General features: G+C 38.8%; 1 long non-coding RNA gene across 1 annotated transcript; it reads right to left on the reverse strand.

Annotated features, from left to right (window-relative positions):
- Window positions 1-6,301: 6,301 nt before the first annotated feature.
- Window positions 6,302-16,559, reverse strand: LOC124269906. The gene is made up of 2 exons (XR_006896639.1): window positions 16,451-16,559; window positions 6,302-6,407 (listed from the first exon to the last, which is right to left on the reverse strand). It is a non-coding gene; the product is annotated as an uncharacterized LOC124269906 (long non-coding RNA).
- Between the last annotated feature and the right edge of the window lie 1,792 nt (window positions 16,560-18,351).

Below are 18,351 nucleotides of genomic sequence, written 5' to 3' on the forward strand. Positions count from 1 at the left end.
CCCCTGCCTTGATGTTGCTGGAATATTGCTAAAAGCGGTGTAAAACCAAACTCAGTCAGTCAGTCAGTCAGTCAGTTGATAGGTGTTCCCTTTACAAATAGTTCAGGGTCTTTATGTGGTTTGTATTTACGGCAGAAATGTATGCAATTAGTTTTGGACTTATAAAATTAAAAACCATTTTCTAAATACCATTTATTTATTTTGTTGCCGTTCAATAGTATGCATATTTTGAAATCATCCACAAAAAGCGATCCATCAATTGAATCATTTAAAACCTTTGATACACTGTTGATCTTGATACTAAATAAAATCACAGACAAAATACTGCCTTGTGGGACACCTTGATCCTGATTGTAATGAACCCACGCGACTTGAAATTGTCTGTCATTTAAAAAGTTAGCTACAAACTGAGGCAAACGGCCTCGCAATCCGAAGCCATGTAAATCTTTTAAAATGCCATATTTCCACGTAGTGTCATATGCTTTCTCAAGATCAAAATAGATAGACACAGTGTGTTGTCTATTAATTAGAGCGTTTTTAACAAATGATTCTAAACGCATTCGGTTTATCGACAGTACTTGTGTTTTTACAGAAACCGTATATCTGTTATAAGGTTATTTGTTTCCAAGTACCGAACAAATCGATTATCTAGCATGCGTTCCATGGTTTTGCAAACACAGCTAGTTAGTTAGATTGGTCGATAATAAGACGGATTCGTGTGATCACGCCCAGGTTTAGGTATTGGTACTACTATAGTGTCACACCATGAGGAAGGAAATTTCCCTGACGTCCAAATATCATCAAAAATGTGTAAGGGGGTCTCAAGGCATGATTCTGGTAGGTGCTTCAGGAGTTGATAATGTATGTAATCAGCTCCTGTAGCAGTATCGTGAGCCCAGGAGCAGTCTGGAGTTCATGAATAGGCCAAGATTGAATAGCAGACGACTGCCCCGTTTCATGTAAGAAAAATGTCAGAGAAACTGATCGATAGATTTTTACAATCGGCCACAATCGGTTAAAAACGAAGGCCTCGGGTGATGAAACCGAAGCAGATGTTTGCGCCTAAAGTCTAAAGATATAAAATACGACAACGAGAAACGTTGTAGACAATTTCAGAAGTCTTGGTGTTCGAAATGGCCATGGTTACTTTACGACGAAGAAAAAGGCGTTATGACTTGTGAATATTGTGCACGATTTCCGTCTTTATCCACGAGGTATGGGGTCAAGAACACTTTTGTCAGTGGGTGCTCAAAATTCAGAATAGAATATCTGAAAATTCACGATAGTTCAGCAGTTCATGCCAAGTGTTTGTCAAATTATATTCATAGCGGTGAAACCAGTGATTTGGAGGTTGGGACAAGCTATGATAAAGTAGAGACGGACGGAAAACTTTTGAAGTGTTTTAAAAACATAGGCAATAAGAATTATGATCAAATTGAGAAATTGTTTGTGACAGCATTTCTCATTACACGCAAAGGAAAACCACTTAGTGATTTTGCAATGCACTTAGACTTGCTTGACAGGGTTGGTGTGGATATAGGGCATAATTACAGAAACATTGATGGTGCGAGCAAGGTTATTCAAGCAATTTCATAGAGTTTAAAAAAAGAGCAAACTATGTAGCCATTCTTAGTGATGGGAGTACCGACTCAGCAATTCTTGAACAGGAAACTGTGTTATTCGTTACGTAAGCCAGGGGGGTTCCAGTTTTATTCCATGCTGCAGTTGTATTTCTAAATCATGCTAGTGCTGATGGGGTGTTGGATGGAATAAAAACTGCTCTTGAAATTAATGACATTAGTTATGAAAAGCTTGTATCACAATACCACGAGGGGCCCAAACTAGTGTCTGTAAACTTTGACGGTGCATCTGTGATGATGGGTAACCATTCAGGAGTGGCAAACAATCAAGCGGGAAGCTCCCTATGTTGTACCTGGTCAGTGTGTAGCACACAAGCTGAAACTGTCTCTGTTGGATGCAGGAAAAGGCGTGTTGCCACTGAGTAACTTTGAAGAGGCATTGATACAGATATTCACATTCTCCCACAATAGCCCCAACATGAGAAGAGAACTTAAAACTATTTCTCAGATCTTTGAAACAGATTTGGTTCATTTGAGTGATGTGAACAATGTGAGGTGGTTGGCAAGCAAATTGATGGCTCAGGAAAAATCTCCATTCAGTGATTCAACACATTGAAAATGATGCTACTGGGCAAACTGAACAGAGCTATAAAGCAAAGGTCTGGCTTGCAAAACTAAAAACTGTGACTTTCATTAAGACATTGTTTAATCTGTTGGATGTGCTTCCTCTACTCACTGAAGTATTCATCGTGTTCTAAAGGGAGGACCTTCTTGTCACTACAGTTTCCCAGGAAATTGAAGGTGTTATGTTGAAACGTACCCAACTAAAAGTCCAGCCAGAGACAGGAGAAAACCTGAAAGCCTTCATGGATCTGTACTCACACCAAGATGGTATTTTTGATGGTGTGATTCGACTGATTGGACAGTCAAAACGTGTAAACTTCAATGATCTGAGGATGTTTCTTTGAACCCCTGCGAGTCATTATCTGAGGATGTTTCAGATTGGCTATTAAACGTTCCAGGAAGTGATTCTGTTGTTTGTGTAGATATTGCAGGTGAAAATATCAGAGGAGATTCCGATTTAACCCAGGTCAAGTGTGTTTGTCTGACAACATGCAGATGACTTTGTTATTCTTGTGGTCCTCTCCTTATGCTCTGAGCTTTGGACTAGTATTTTGGCATCTGGAAAACTAATGTTTTTGGTGAATGTAATTTTATTTATCTCCATTTGATGTTTCCAGTAAGAGGAATGATCTCCTGCACAGTTGGTACATTTTTTGACATTACTGTCACAATCTTCTGTCGTATGTGTCTTTTCACCACAGTGAGCACATACAACAGACAATGTGCAAGTATTGACGCCATGACCGAACTTTTGATCATTATCAACTGGATCTGTGTCTAGTTGACGTTTGGTTTTTATATGGGGGTTTCGTAAGCCATGGTTCATGTTTAATGGTTCGTCATCTGAGCTCCCCACCCACCATGGAGTATCACATGGACAATGCTGAAAGGAAATGGATTTCTGACTTGCAGCACCAAGGATACCCGGATGATATACTCCAGCAGCTGTAGAAAAAATTAAAAGATTTATGATTCCACCAGATTGGCCCATGAGCCACCGCCTTCTGGGCATACGACTCTGGACATTCATTAAATTGTGTATTGTATATTCTGAGTTCAAAATATTCGCTAAGACTTAAAAATATCATTTTATAATTCTCAAAATTTGGTGCAACAGTACATAGTTGTAGCACAGGGCTTGGCGTGACCAGCCGATTGACAGAATCGGACCAATTCTACCACCCGTCTAGGTGACGTAAGGGGCGAAGTTGTGTGTTGGGCAAAGGAACACTATTCCTTGAACCAGTGCCCTCAACCACCAGATTCCCGTCCTCCATCGACAAAGGGGCGCAACCCACGGCAAACAGGTTGGTGGACCAAATATACCCCCGGGTCCACACGGGGGGTTGAAGAGCTCTTAGCGTTACCCAACACCCACCAGGTGGAGGTGGCTCTTCACGGGTGCTAATATGTGTCCTAGTGTTACATCATATACCCCACTTGCGGTTACCTACGAATTCATTTACACCACTAAGGCTCGCTAGCTGTACATTCACAATGTGTGTTCCTAATACAGGATATGTAGCACGTGTTAACCTTTGGGTATTGAGTTATGATTTTGTGAATGTGTTTCGGAAGGCAGATTTAAATGTTTACAGCCATACCATCGAATCACATACTTTCCATCTCCATATAGTGACGACAATCTTAAAAAATGTAATAAGTACTTTAATAAATACCCAATAAATACGGATCATATAATGAAATATATAGCAAACAACATAACTGCACTACAAGTGTATATCGACATAAATCAACTCTGAAATATACTTTTTTTAAAAGAGAAACTATACATGCTGTTTTGGAGTTTACTTACTGAGTGCATATAACTGATTCAATTATGACATCATTGCTCAGTTACAATAAAATCATCACTTTACAAATTTCCAAAACATGATTATCCAGAAAGTGTTTGGTAAAACCACAGAGGGCTATATAAGCCACTTGGCTAGAGTAAAATGTCAGTAACTGATGTGACCACCATGAGCATCGATAACATCTTGGCAGCGGTGACCCATAGAAGAAAAGAACTGCCGAATGCTGTCTTGAGGAATGTTTTGATACACTTGCTGAAGTGTTGTGTGCAGTTCTTTTAGTGTCTGAGGTGGCGGATTACGCTGGCATCAAGAGTATCCCATAGTAGTTCAATTGGGGACAAATCGGGTGATCGAGAAGGCCAAGTTAACACCTGAACATTGTTTTGCTGGAGGAAGTCCTGTCAAACACGTGCAACGTGAGGTCAAGCATTGTCATGCTCCAAAGATGAACCGTTGACGTTGATGAAGGTTACCACGTTACGTTGAACTGGTCTTCTGGAATAAAGTCTGGCTTCCCATAGCCAATCACGCACTGTCTGGTCGGAGATTCGGCGCAGTCCAGGGATTTGGATTGTTGTGGATGATGCGGCCGTGCTGTTTGAACGAAGATGTCACAACCGGATGTAGCGACACATGGCGGAGGTGGTAACTCTAGGTCGACCTGACCTGGGTCTGTCATTAACACTCCCAGTATTGTTGTATCGGGTCCATAGGTTTGAGATGGTCTATCTGGACACGCTGAAATGCCTTGCCACCTCAAGCTGTGATGCGCGTCCTTGTAAACGGCCGATGGCGTTGTGCAGTTAAGCTTCTATCAGTCTTTTCATTCTGTTGTCGTGGCTTAAAGCAATGCATGTGGAGTACCACTGATGTGGCTTTTTCAAGCCTACAGTCACAGGCTTGACCCCAAAGTGATACACAATTTCATGATGCACGTGCATTTCATGTTGGGTGCGTTTTAGCGATTCATTACAGACGTGAGTGTAAGGTTACGTTTTGTTCAACGTTTCTTTTTTTTCAAACGTTTGTCGTCGGCAAGCATTCCCCTACATCTTTGGATTCCGTATGGATTGATTTGTGTGAAATATTTTCCTAAAATTCAATTTTTTCCTATGTATAGTTTCTTTCTTTGAAGAGTCTATAACTCTTGTACTCACTCCTGTGGCACAAATTATGTAAAATAATACATCTTAATGTTTTTGCGGTCATGTTGGTAGTTGAATCAGCCAGTTGACATTTGGGTGGTGTAAAATTCCTATTAACTATCAAATAGTGATTCCGATATTATATGAATTGACAAAGTGAAAGGCATCTCTGGAATGTATCTGATACGTTTTAGTGCAACGCATAACACTTTCATTTTAATTTACAAAATTTCTTAAAATGCCCATGGATGGCTCCCACTACAGTGTCAAACATATGCTTGGGTACCTCAGGCACAATGATGATCATAAGAGTCCCATAGCAATCTTTAAGTAGGGACTATTTGATGTTGAAAATGAATTAGTGCAATAAGATAAAATTGATAATTACTTGAATTAAACACAGGGCTCACTTTCCAATTGATATCTGAGTTAAACTCAGCCTTTTCGCATACGTTGACAACCTACATATCGATGCATGAAAATGTCTCCCTATTCAACCAAGTACGTGTAGCAACATACCACCCTTTCCGTCAGATCATCACCCAGAGAAATATACTATCACACGTACGTGATCACATTATCATGAACAACAAGTACAACTCTACAACATAATTTGTCACATCAAACTAAAATTACAACTTAGAATACTAACGTAACATATATTATATTTGGGATTAAACATTCTCAGTAAAGTACAGATTCTAATACTTTTGTTAGGTTGAATCCCATCAGGGATTCAAACCCACACCCTCAGAGTCAGGCACCTAATCGCCAGCACACATTAAGAATGCTAAAATATAGACAAATTATTACAGGTTTCGTAAGGTATGCATTCAGGAGATGGCAATTCAATCCTAGGATGATGATGATACGTACTAGTCCTTGAACATAATCACTATGTCAGTGGGTTCTAGCATATTTAAGAGATGCACCTCTTAAACTGGCCATCTCTGTCCTCCAGATCCAATGAAACTAATCGATTTGACAATCCCATAACAAATAAACGTGAATTGAGGGATGTCCCTGCTACTCATTCAAAGGTACTTCACCCAGCATTTCCTGAGGAACATTGCAAACATAATCGTCAAGACAATATCCAATTGCTTTCAACAGCTGAACACAATCCCCGGAAATCGGCTCGCCCGGACACCACGTGTTGTTCTTGATATCACTGCCATCCAACCACAAGTAACCACCTTTTGGGTTTGCTTTGCCACCGACGAAAACATTTGACTTAGTTCCTGAAATGATATTAAATCAGTATACATTGCTGGAACTGGAAATCAAATTAGGAATAGTCAATCACTCATTCTCAATAATGGGGTGCAAATGCCGTCGCCGCCATGCTTCTCTTAAACGTAATTAGTAAGTGCTATTTTGAGTATGGTTTGATAATGGTACCACCCTGGGCCCCGTTTCACAAAGCTCTCGTAAGCCTAAGATCTCGTAACTTTCCTCGCAGCATTACTACCTCCTATGTTACAGGATAGGAGGTACGAGTGCTACGAGAAAAGTTACGAGATCTTAGGCTTACGAGAGCTTTGCAACACGGGGCCCTGGGCAACATCCATCATGCATTAACAGTTCAATAACCACAAAAGTTATTTATTACAACTAAGGTAAAAAGTTAATTTGAAATGTTCGTTACTGTCGCTGGTAGCAAACTTTACTTTGCACTTTAATTTAAAGGTGTTTGGTATACAAATACAGTAGGACATTGATATTGGTCAAAAGTATCATTTTCTGCAAATTGTTAAGCCAATGCATTCTTTTTAGACAAATGAATGTGTTCCAATGCCATGTCAACAGTTTTGAGCAAGTGCCCATGACTGATTTTCAGCTTGACATGTACATGTGTAGAACAAAGCATAATCTTACCCATTTACTTTGAATGAATACAATTTATATTTACATTTATGGTATTTGTTATTATTTGGGGCTTAGAATATCTCTCTGCATAACATATCACAACACATAGAAATATTCCATACGAAGAAATATGAGTGAAAAGTCTTAGTAACGGATATTTCCATCACTTCGATTGGATTGAAACTGAGCTACAGTCCTATAATTTCCAGAATGTTCGACGTTACTCTCATGTTAAGTACTTACAGTATCATTATTTGAAATGTATCCCCGTCCCCTCAAAGGAGTGAGGGAGTTTAGTTTTACGCCGCACTCAACAATATTGCAGCTATATGGCGGCGGTTTGTAAATGATCGAGCCTGGACCAGATAATCCAGTCATCAACAGCATGAGCATCGGTCTGCGCTACTGGGGACCGATGACATGTGTCAACCAAGTCAGAGAGCCTGACCACCCGATCCCGTTAGTCGCCTCTTACGGCAAGGGTTACTGAAGATCAATATTCTACCCCGGACCTTCACGGGTCCCCCCTCAAAGGAATGAATGACAATAAGTATATTTGAGAATAGTTTACTTTCCTGCAACAGTTACAATTTACGAAGATAATGTCGAAGTTTAGTTTGAAATCATTGCTAGATCCAAAATTGCTTAATACATCTTTATATTATTTTTCCACTTTTCAAGTCCTGTTTAAGTCTACCTGACGAGAAGACAGCGTTTCTGAAGACATGACGTTGCCTGAAATGTTTGTTACCTATATAGTGGTTTTATCTAGTGGTTAGAAAACTAATAAACCGCGTTTCCTCCTTAAGCAGACGACACGTGCATTTATGATTGAACCTTCAGACGATTTGAAAGTATTTGTCACTTCATGGCATTTTGTTTCATGTGTATCCTGCGTTCCTAAAGTTTGCTTTCACACAGTATGTTTTATCCTGCACTGTACTGGCTGTACAGTATCGGCGTAGATTCTTAGGGAAGAGAAGTAGGTCACGGTGACTGTTTTAGTCTCATTATCTCCTACGTAGACTTAGTTTCTCCTACCTAGCACTTAGTATCTCCTACGTAGGGTATAGTATCTCCAACGTAGGACCTAGTATCTCCAACGTAGGGTAAAGTACCTCCTACGTAGGACATACTATCTTCTACGTAGCACTTAGTATCTCCTACGTAGGACTTAGTATCTCCTGTCTCACTGTTTCATTTACTATTAGTCTTCTGTCTTGTGTTTCATTCACTATTAGAATTTACTGCTATGTGTTTCATTCTCTTTTAGCGTCTACAGTCATTTGTTTCATTCACTAATAGAGTCTACTGTCATGTGTTTCATTTACTATTAGAGTCATGTGTTGAACAAATTGTTGCACACTACTATCATTTGTTGAACTAACTGTTGCACATTACTTCCATGCGGAGAAATAAGAGTGAAATGTCTTAGTAACGCTCGATTGGATTTAAATTGAGCTACAGTCCTATTATTCCAGAATGTTCGATGTTAGTCTGATTATTTGAAATATCTTGAAACATGTCTAGTTTAAGTCTGCCTCAAGAGAAGAGTGTTTCTGAAGACATGACGTTGCCTAAAATGTTCGTTACTTATTTGTTTAATTCATCATTAGATTCTACTGCCATGTGTTTAATTCACCATTAAAGGCTACTGTAATGTGTTTAGTTCACCATTAGAGGCCACTGTCATGTGTTTAGTTCACTATTAGAGGCTACTGTCATGTGTTTAATTTACCATTAGAGGCTACTGTCATGTGCTTAATTCACCATTAGAGGCCACTGTCATGTGTTTCATTCACCATTAGAGGCCACTGTCATGTCTTTCATTCACCATTAGAGGCTACTGTCATGTGTTTCATTCACCATTAGAGGCTACTGCCATGTGTTTCATTCACTATTACAGTCTACTGTCATGTGTTTCATTCACCATTAGAGGCTACTGTCATGTGTTTCATTCACCATTAGAGGTTACAGTCATGTGTTTCATTCACTATTAAAGTCTACTGTCATATGTTTCATTCACCATTAGAGGCTACTGTCATGTGTTTCATTCACCGTTAGAGTCTACTGTCATGTATTTCATTCACCATTAGAGGCTACTGTCATGTGTTTCATTCATTATTAGAGTCTACTGTCATGTGCTTCATTCACCATTAGAGGATACTGTCATGTGTTTCACTCACCATTAGAGGCTACTGTCATGTGTTTCATTCACTATTAGAGTCTACTGTCATGTGCTTCATTCACCATTAGAGGCTACTGTCATGTGTTTCATTCACCATTAGAGTCTACTGTCATGTGTTTCATTCACTGTTAGAGGCTACTGTCATGTGTTTCATTCACTATTAGAGTCTACTGTCATGTGTTTCATTCACCATTAGAGTCTACTGTCATGTGTTTGATTCACCATTAGAGTCTACTGTCATGTGTTTCATTCACTGTTAGAGGCTACTGTCATGTGTTTCATTCACCATTAGAGGCTACTGTCATGTGTTTGATTCACCATTAGAGGCTACTGTCATGTGTTTGATTCACCATTAGAGGCGTTGTCATGTGTTTCATTCACCATTAGAGTCTACTGTCATGTGTTTGATTCACCATTAGAGGCTACTGTCATGTGTTTCATTCACCATTAGAGGCTACTGTCATGTGCTTCATTCACCATTAGAGGCTACTGTCATGTGTTTCGTTCACCATTAGAGTCTACCGTCATGTGTTTCATTCACTGTTAGAGGCTACTGTCATGTGTTTCATTCACCATTAGAGTCTACTGTCATGTGTTTCATTCACTATTAGAGGCTACTGTCATGTGTTTCATTCACCATTAGAGGCGTTGTCATGTGTTTGATTCATTACAAGAGGCTACTGTCATGTGTTTCATTCACCATTAGAGGTTATTGTCATGTGTTTCATTCACTATTAGAGTCTACTGTCATGTGCTTCATTCACCATTAGAGGCTACTGTCATGTGTTTCACTCACCATTAGAGGCTACTGTCATGTGTTTCATTCACTATTAGAGGCTACTCTCATGTGTTTCATTCACTATTAGAGTCTACTGTCATGTGTTTCATTCACCATAAGAGGCTACTGTCATGTGTTTCATTCACTGTTAGAGGCTACTGTCATGTGTTTAATTCACTATTAGAGTCTACTGTCATGTGTCTCATTCCCCATTAGAGTCTACTGTCATGTGTTTCATTCACCATTAGAGTCTACTGTCATGTCTTTCATTCACTGTTAGAGGCTACTGTCATGTGTTTCATTCACCATTAGAGGCTACTGTCATGTGTTTCATTCACCATTAGAGGTTACTGTCATGTATTTGATTCACCATTAGAGGCGTTGTCGTGTGTTTGATTCACCATTAGAGTCTACTGTCATGTGTTTCATTCACCATTAGAGTCTACTGTCATGTGTTTCATTCACCATTAGAGTCTACTGTCATGTGTTTCATTCACTGTTAGAGGCTACTGTCATGTGTTTCATTCACCATTAGAGTCTACTGTCATGTGTTTCATTCACCATTAGAGCCTACTGTCATGCGTTTGATTCACCATTAGAGGCTACTGCCATGTGTTTGATTCACCATTAGAGTCGTTGTCATGTGTTTGATTCACTATTAGAGGCTACTGTCATGTGTTTGATTCACCATTAGAGGCTACTGTCATGTGTTTCATTCACCATTAGAGGCTACTGCCATGTGTTTCATTCACCATTAGAAGCTACAGTCATGTGTTTCATTCACTATTAGAGTCTACTGTCATGTGTTTCATTCACAATTAGAGGCTACTGTCATGTGTTTCATTCACCATTAGAGGCTACTGCCATGTGTTTCATTCACCATTAGAAGCTACAGTCATGTGTTTCGTTCACCATTAGAGTCTACTGTCATGTGTTTCATTCACTGTTAGAGGCTACTGTCATGTGTTTCATTCACCATTAGAGTCTACTGTCATGTGTTTCATTCACCATTAGAGTCTACTGTCATGTGTTTCATTCACCATTAGAGGCTACTGTCATGTGTTTCATTCACCATTAGAGGCTACTGTCATGTGTTTCATTCACCATTAGAGGCGTTGTCATGTGTTTGATTCATTATAAGAGGCTACTGTCATGTGTTTCATTCACCATTAGAGGTTATGGTCATGTGTTTCATTCACTATTAGAGTCTACTGTCATGTGCTTCATTCACCATTAGAGGCTACTGTCATGTGTTTCACTCACCATTAGAGGCTACTGTCATGTGTTTGATTCACTATTAGAGGCTACTGTCATGTGTTTCATTCACTATTAGAGTCTACTGTCATGTGTTTCATTCACCATAAGAGGCTACTGTCATGCGTTTCATTCACTGTTAGAGGCTACTGTCATGTGTTTAATTCACTATTAGAGTCTACTGTCATGTGTCTCATTCCCCATTAGAGTCTACTGTCATGTGTTTCATTCACCATTAGAGTCTACTGTCATGTCTTTCATTCACTGTTAGAGGCTACTGTCATGTGTTTCATTCACCATTAGAGGCTACTGTCATGTGTTTCATTCACCATTAGATGTTACTATCATGTGTTTGATTCACCATTAGAGGCGTTGTCATGTGTTTGATTCACCATTAGAGTCTACTGTCATGTGTTTCATTCACCATTAGAGTCTACTGTCATGTGTTTCATTCACCATTAGAGTCTACTGTCATGTGTTTCATTCACTATTAGAGGCTACTGTCATGTGTTTCATTCACCATTAGAGGCTACTGTCATGTGTTTCATTCACTATTAGAGGCTACTGTCATGTGTTTCATTCACTATTAGAGGCTACTGTCATGTGTTTCGTTCACTGTTAGAGGCTACTGTCATGTGTTTGATTCACTATTAGAGGCTACTGTCATGTGTTTGATTCACCATTAGAAGCTACTGTCATGTGTTTCATTCACCATTAGAGTCTACTGCCATGTGTTTCATTCACCATTAGAAGCTACAGTCATGTGTTTCATTCACTATTAGAGTCTACTGTCATGTGTTTCATTCACCATTAGAGGCTACTGTCATGTGTTTCATTCACCATTAGAGGCTACTGCCATGTGTTTCATTCACCATTAGAAGCTACAGTCATGTGTTTCGTTCACCATTAGAGGCTACTGCCATGTGTTTCATTCACTATTACAGTCTACTGTCATGTGTTTCATTCACCATTAGAGGCTACTGTCATGTGTTTCATTCACCATTAGAGGCGTTGTCATGTGTTTGATTCACCATTAGAGTCTACTGTCATGTGTTTGATTCACCATTAGAGTCTACTGTCATGTGTTTCATTCACCATTAGAGTCTACTGTCATGTGTTTCATTCACTGTTAGAGGCTACTGTCATGTGTTTCATTCATTATTAGAGTCTACTGTCATGTGCTTCATTCACCATTAGAGGATACTGTCATGTGTTTCACTCACCATTAGAGGCTACTGTCATGTGTTTCATTCACTATTAGTGTCTACTGTCATGTGCTTCATTCACCATTAGAGGCTACTGTCATGTGTTTGATTCACCATTAGAGGCTACTGTCATGTGTTTCATTCACCATTAGAGGCTACTGCCATGTGTTTCATTCACCATTAGAAGCTACAGTCATGTGTTTCATTCACTATTAGAGTCTACTGTCATGTGTTTCATTCACCATTAGAGGCTACTGTCATGTGTTTCATTCACCATTAGAGGCTACTGCCATGTGTTTCATTCACCATTAGAAGCTACAGTCATGTGTTTCGTTCACCATTAGAGTCTACTGTCATGTGTTTCATTCACTGTTAGAGGCTACTGTCATGTGTTTCATTCACCATTAGAGTCTACTGTCATGTGTTTCATTCACCATTAGAGGCTACTGTCATGTGTTTCATTCACCATTAGAGGCTACTGTCATGTGTTTCATTCACCATTAGAGGCTACTGTCATGTGTTTCATTCACTATTAGAGGCTACTCTCATGTGTTTGATTCACCATTAGAGGCTATTGTCATGTGTTTCATTCACTATTAGAGTCTACTGTCATGTGCTTCATTCACCATTAGAGGCTACTGTCATGTGTTTCGTTCACCATTAGAGTCTACCGTCATGTGTTTCATTCACTGTTAGAGGCTACTGTCATGTGTTTCATTCACCATTAGAGTCTACTGTCATGTGTTTCATTCACTATTAGAGGCTACTGTCATGTGTTTGATTCACCATTAGAGGCTACTGTCATGTGTTTCATTCACCATTAGAGGCGTTGTCATGTGTTTGATTCATTATAAGAGGCTACTGTCATGTGTTTCATTCACCATTAGAGGTTATTGTCATGTGTTTCATTCACTATTAGAGTCTACTGTCATGTGCTTCATTCACCATTAGAGGCTACTGTCATGTGTTTCACTCACCATTAGAGGCTACTGTCATGTGTTTCATTCACTATTAGAGGCTACTCTCATGTGTTTCATTCACTATTAGAGTCTACTGTCATGTGTTTCATTCACCATTAGAGGCTACTGTCATGTGTTAAATTCACTATTAGAGTCTACTGTCATGTGTCTCATTCCCCATTAGAGTCTACTGTCATGTGTTTCATTCACCATTAGAGTCTACTGTCATGTCTTTCATTCACTGTTAGAGGCTACTGTCATGTGTTTCATTCACCATTAGAGGCTACTGTCATGTGTTTCATTCACCATTAGAGGTTACTGTCATGTGTTTGATTCACCATTAGAGGCGTTGTCATGTGTTTCATTCACCATTAGAGTCTACCGTCATGTGTTTGATTCACCATTAGAGGCGTTGTCATGTGTTTGATTCACCATTAGAGTCTACTGTCATGTGTTTGATTCACCATTAGAGTCTACTGTCATGTGTTTCATTCACCATTAGAGTCTACTGTCATGTGTTTCATTCACTGTTAGAGGCTACTGTCATGTGTTTCATTCACCATTAGAGTCTACTGTCATGTGTTTCATTCACCATTAGAGGCTACTGTCATGCGTTTGATTCACCATTAGAGGCTACTGCCATGTGTTTGATTCACCATTAGAGTCGTTGTCATGTGTTTGACTCACTATTAGAGGCTACTGTCATGTGTTTGATTCACCATTAGAGGCTACTGTCATGTGTTTCATTCACCATTAGAGGCTACTGCCATGTGTTTCATTCACCATTAGAAGCTACAGTCATGTGTTTCATTCACTATTAGAGTCTACTGTCATGTGTTTCATTCACCATTAGAGGCTACTGTCATGTGTTTCATTCACCATTAGAGGCTACTGCCATGTGTTTCATTCACCATTAGAAGCTACAGTCATGTGTTTCGTTCACCATTAGAGTCTACTGTCATGTGTTTCATTCACTGTTAGAGGCTACTGTCATGTGTTTCATTCACCATTAGAGTCTACTGTCATGTGTTTCATTCACCATTAGAGGCTACTGTCATGTGTTTCATTCACCATTAGATGCTACTGTCATGTGTTTCATTTACTGTTAGAGTCTACTGTCATGTGTTTCATTTACTGTGGCACTCTATTGTCATGTGTTTAATTCACTATTAGAGTCTACTGTCATGCGTTTCATTTACTGTTAGAGTCTACTGTCATGTGTATTATTCACTATTAGAGTCTACTGTCATGTGTTTCATTCATCATTAAAGGCTACTGTCATGTGTTTCATTCACCATTAGGGTCTACTGTCATGTGTTTCATTCACTTTTAGACTCTACTGTCATGTGTTTCATTTACTGTTAGAGTCTACTGTCATGTGTTTCATTTACTGTGGCACTCTACTGTCATGTGTTTCATTCACTATTAGTTCATGTGTTGAACTAACTGTTGCACATTACTTCCATGCGAAGAAATAGGAGTGAAATGACTTAGTAACGGATATTTCTATCGCTTCAATTGGATTGAAATTGAGCTACAGTCCTATCATTTCCACATTACTATCATATGTTGGACCGACTATTATACTTTACTGCCTTGCGTTCAGTTTGCTCTAATATTACGTGTAGCATTTAGTTCACCGTTATGTGTTGCACTGTCTGTTACACTTTACTGTTATGTGTTGGATACTTCAGAGGTGGTTGCACATGGGTTATAATCTGCGTGCTTACCTCTGACCAACCGACCTGTCTTACACTATTGGTGGCAATCTGTGCGTGCTTATTCCCACGATTCAGAAGCTGGTCGAGTGTAGTAGCTAAGTCGACACAGAAACTGTTTGTCAGCAATATTTTCACTGTGTTCCACGGGAGATATTGCTTGTGTGAGATCATACGATATCTCCCAGGAGTACAATTTTGTACAATGCCCTGACAATGCTATGACGTCATGAACTTGATGACGTCACAATGCTATGACATCGCAGCACTGCAAGTATAATGGCAGAATCGTGTTCAGAGATGTATATTTTTCATTGAAAACTAATGAAGAGTGATTTTGGATGATAAATAGAATCACATCCTCGTGTCTTCTGATATCAAATATATCAACGCTCGTTGATAAAACGTGATGATATATTTGATATCAAAAGACACTCGGGTGAGATTCTCTCTCTCTCAATATATGTATACTTATGGAAACAAATAAGGGAAAACATGAAAATTCAAGTCTTATATACTTCCAGATTTTCACCCACAGTACAATATGAAGCATGGCAAAATACGTAAGAGATATTAGGGAGATAGTATGTCCTACTAGGAGATATTAAGGACTACGAAGGAGATAGTATATTAATAACTCCTACAGCGGCCCTACTACACTTTCGAAGATTCTTGCACTATTATCTAGATAGAATGATTGCAACCAAGTGACAAGCAGAAGATTAACATTTACGACAGGTGAGACCAGGTGGAGAGTTAAAACAACAACGGAACGACTCAATTGCAAAAACAAGCTGGCTGGGTGCTATTGAATAGTTAATGCTCCAAGTGTAATACATAATAGCTTCCACGATATTCAGTGTGAGGGAGACATTGTACGGATTCAGACAGTCGCTCCATGCAATAAAGCAGAAGTTTCTATGCCTGAAAGTCGTATGCTTCCTTATTGACTCTCCTAGAGTGCCAATCAAACAGTTGAGAATATAGCCATCGAAATTCGCAATATTACATTTATATCACTTCGTTTATGGTTGTCGTTCACATCATTTTTTAATATACTGGACAAAAATAGTTAGGGATATGTGAAAATTTTGAAATTATGAATAATGATTTATTCATTCATTGATACACTGATGACATATCAATCATTAAAATACCAATATCCCTAACTTATTTTGTCTAGTATATATCCTTTATAAAGCCACCATCGGTAGTAAATGCTGTTTGAGGTAAATCCAATTATAGAATATATATATATCCAAGAGAGGTGCATCAACAGTATTATAACATGGAATTGATATATAATCCATTACCTTTTTGATTCAGATATTTCACCGCTGCCTGGTGTTTCTGCGTTGTTTGAAGTTGGGCAGGACGGGCATCTACGAACATTTCGGAGCATCTGTTGGCGCTGAAGTTACCGTCAGGATTCGCATCTAGATTCAGACACAGGTTGGCTTCTTTGTCATGATGAAAGTCAGGTGGACACGATTTGGCTGAAATATATAAATTATATGTAATTTTGGATCATGTACCTTTCGATAATTCAGCGTTTCATGTATTACACGCTCGGAAGCTCGACAGCATATCAACCGATGCTTATATTGTTTGATATTTATCCTTTAAGGGTTAGATTAATAGCCCAATAAGTGCTGCGGATAGCCTTAAACATGACAAATTAAAGTATTTTCTGTCTGGGATTTCTCTTCCACCAAGTATATTTTCTTCAAAACCGATTCAGATCACTCACTATGTCAACCATGTTGATGGTTTCATTTACGATACAGTATAGTAAACTACGACTGAAGTTACCTTGTTTGGTATTGATATTTATCTAAATCGTGAACGTAAAGAAATGAGTGTATGCCAGCACAGAGTGCCGTTGCAATACCATCACATACGTGTGTCAGACACATTTCATGTACTTAAAATAAGATAATATGTCAATAAATGATAGATGCAATACGTAGTAAGTCTTGATATATTTGTAACATATACTGCACAACATTAGAAACGCACCACACTAAAATGCATCGACAATGCTCAGATATGGGTACATTTCAGTCTGACGGGATTGTCTAGTATTATATGGATGGTGCGTTTCTAAATGTTGTTCAGTATGTATATTTTCAGTAAAATGTTCAATTGTGATCATAAATCGTTCACGAAAAAAAATGTTTCTCTAATTATGTAATTAGGAACATGTCATAGGAACGTTTGAAGTAGGTTATCTCTGAGAGTCAATGAAACGCCACACCAATAAGAAACTAAACAGAGAAACAGATCAACAACAAAGAACAAAGCATGTGCAGAGATAATCCAAACAAAGGTTCCACTAATCATATTTCAAGGATAACAGGTAGCCCTGTCGTCTCAAATTCGTCGTGCACAGGTGCGAGAGTTATAACTGGGTTCGAATCCCGGTTCACGTCGTTTATGGTCCTTGGCTTATCAGCACCATACAGTGTACCCTTGCTTATGGGTTCCACCAAAGTTGTAAAGAACTGCATCAATTCTGGATTTCTTGCTTCATTAAGCTGCCACGTCGTAATGTAACTAGAACATTGTTACAAGCGGCGTAAACTCCAACTACCGGATGACGAAGAATTCGTAGTAAAATAACATGGCAACAGCATTTACAAGGTGTTTCTAATAATATGGTTCCGGAGTCAATTTAAGCCGTTATTCCCTAAATTTAAAAAAAATGCTTATATTCACTTAATATATTTTGGCCATTTGGTCATTATGTGTTGATTTAAAAAATATTTGCATATTTTTTTAGAAATAGCAAAATATGTTTCCGCATCCTAATAGGGGTGAAGGTATATATTTTTTAAGACAAGTGACACCTTCCTTGTAAATATATATAAACTCATTCTCTATAGAAATATACATTATTACAAATTCAATTTCAGCCAGTTCGTGGTAAATTTCATCAAGTCATTAATGCCTTAAAGGAGAATACGAACGAAAACAAAACTTTTGATATGTTCGTTGTAAAGAATAACCTAAAATTCACCTTCCATGATAAGAATTGAGCAAAAGGTTTCTTTTTACATATTCGTATGTCCGCCTATTACGGAAACGCCCGACAGTTAATGAGCCGATGGGTATCACGTGATATGACGTCATATGTTCCTGTTGCTGATGGCTTCCTCTTTGATTTTACCTCAAAACCTAACAGTGACCATGGATTCTGAAGCAGTAAAAGATG

This window comes from Haliotis rubra, unplaced genomic scaffold, assembly GCF_003918875.1.
Source record: "Haliotis rubra isolate DU_JTF1 unplaced genomic scaffold, ASM391887v1 Scf1487, whole genome shotgun sequence".
NCBI classification, from domain to species: Eukaryota; Metazoa; Mollusca; class Gastropoda; order Lepetellida; family Haliotidae; genus Haliotis; species Haliotis rubra.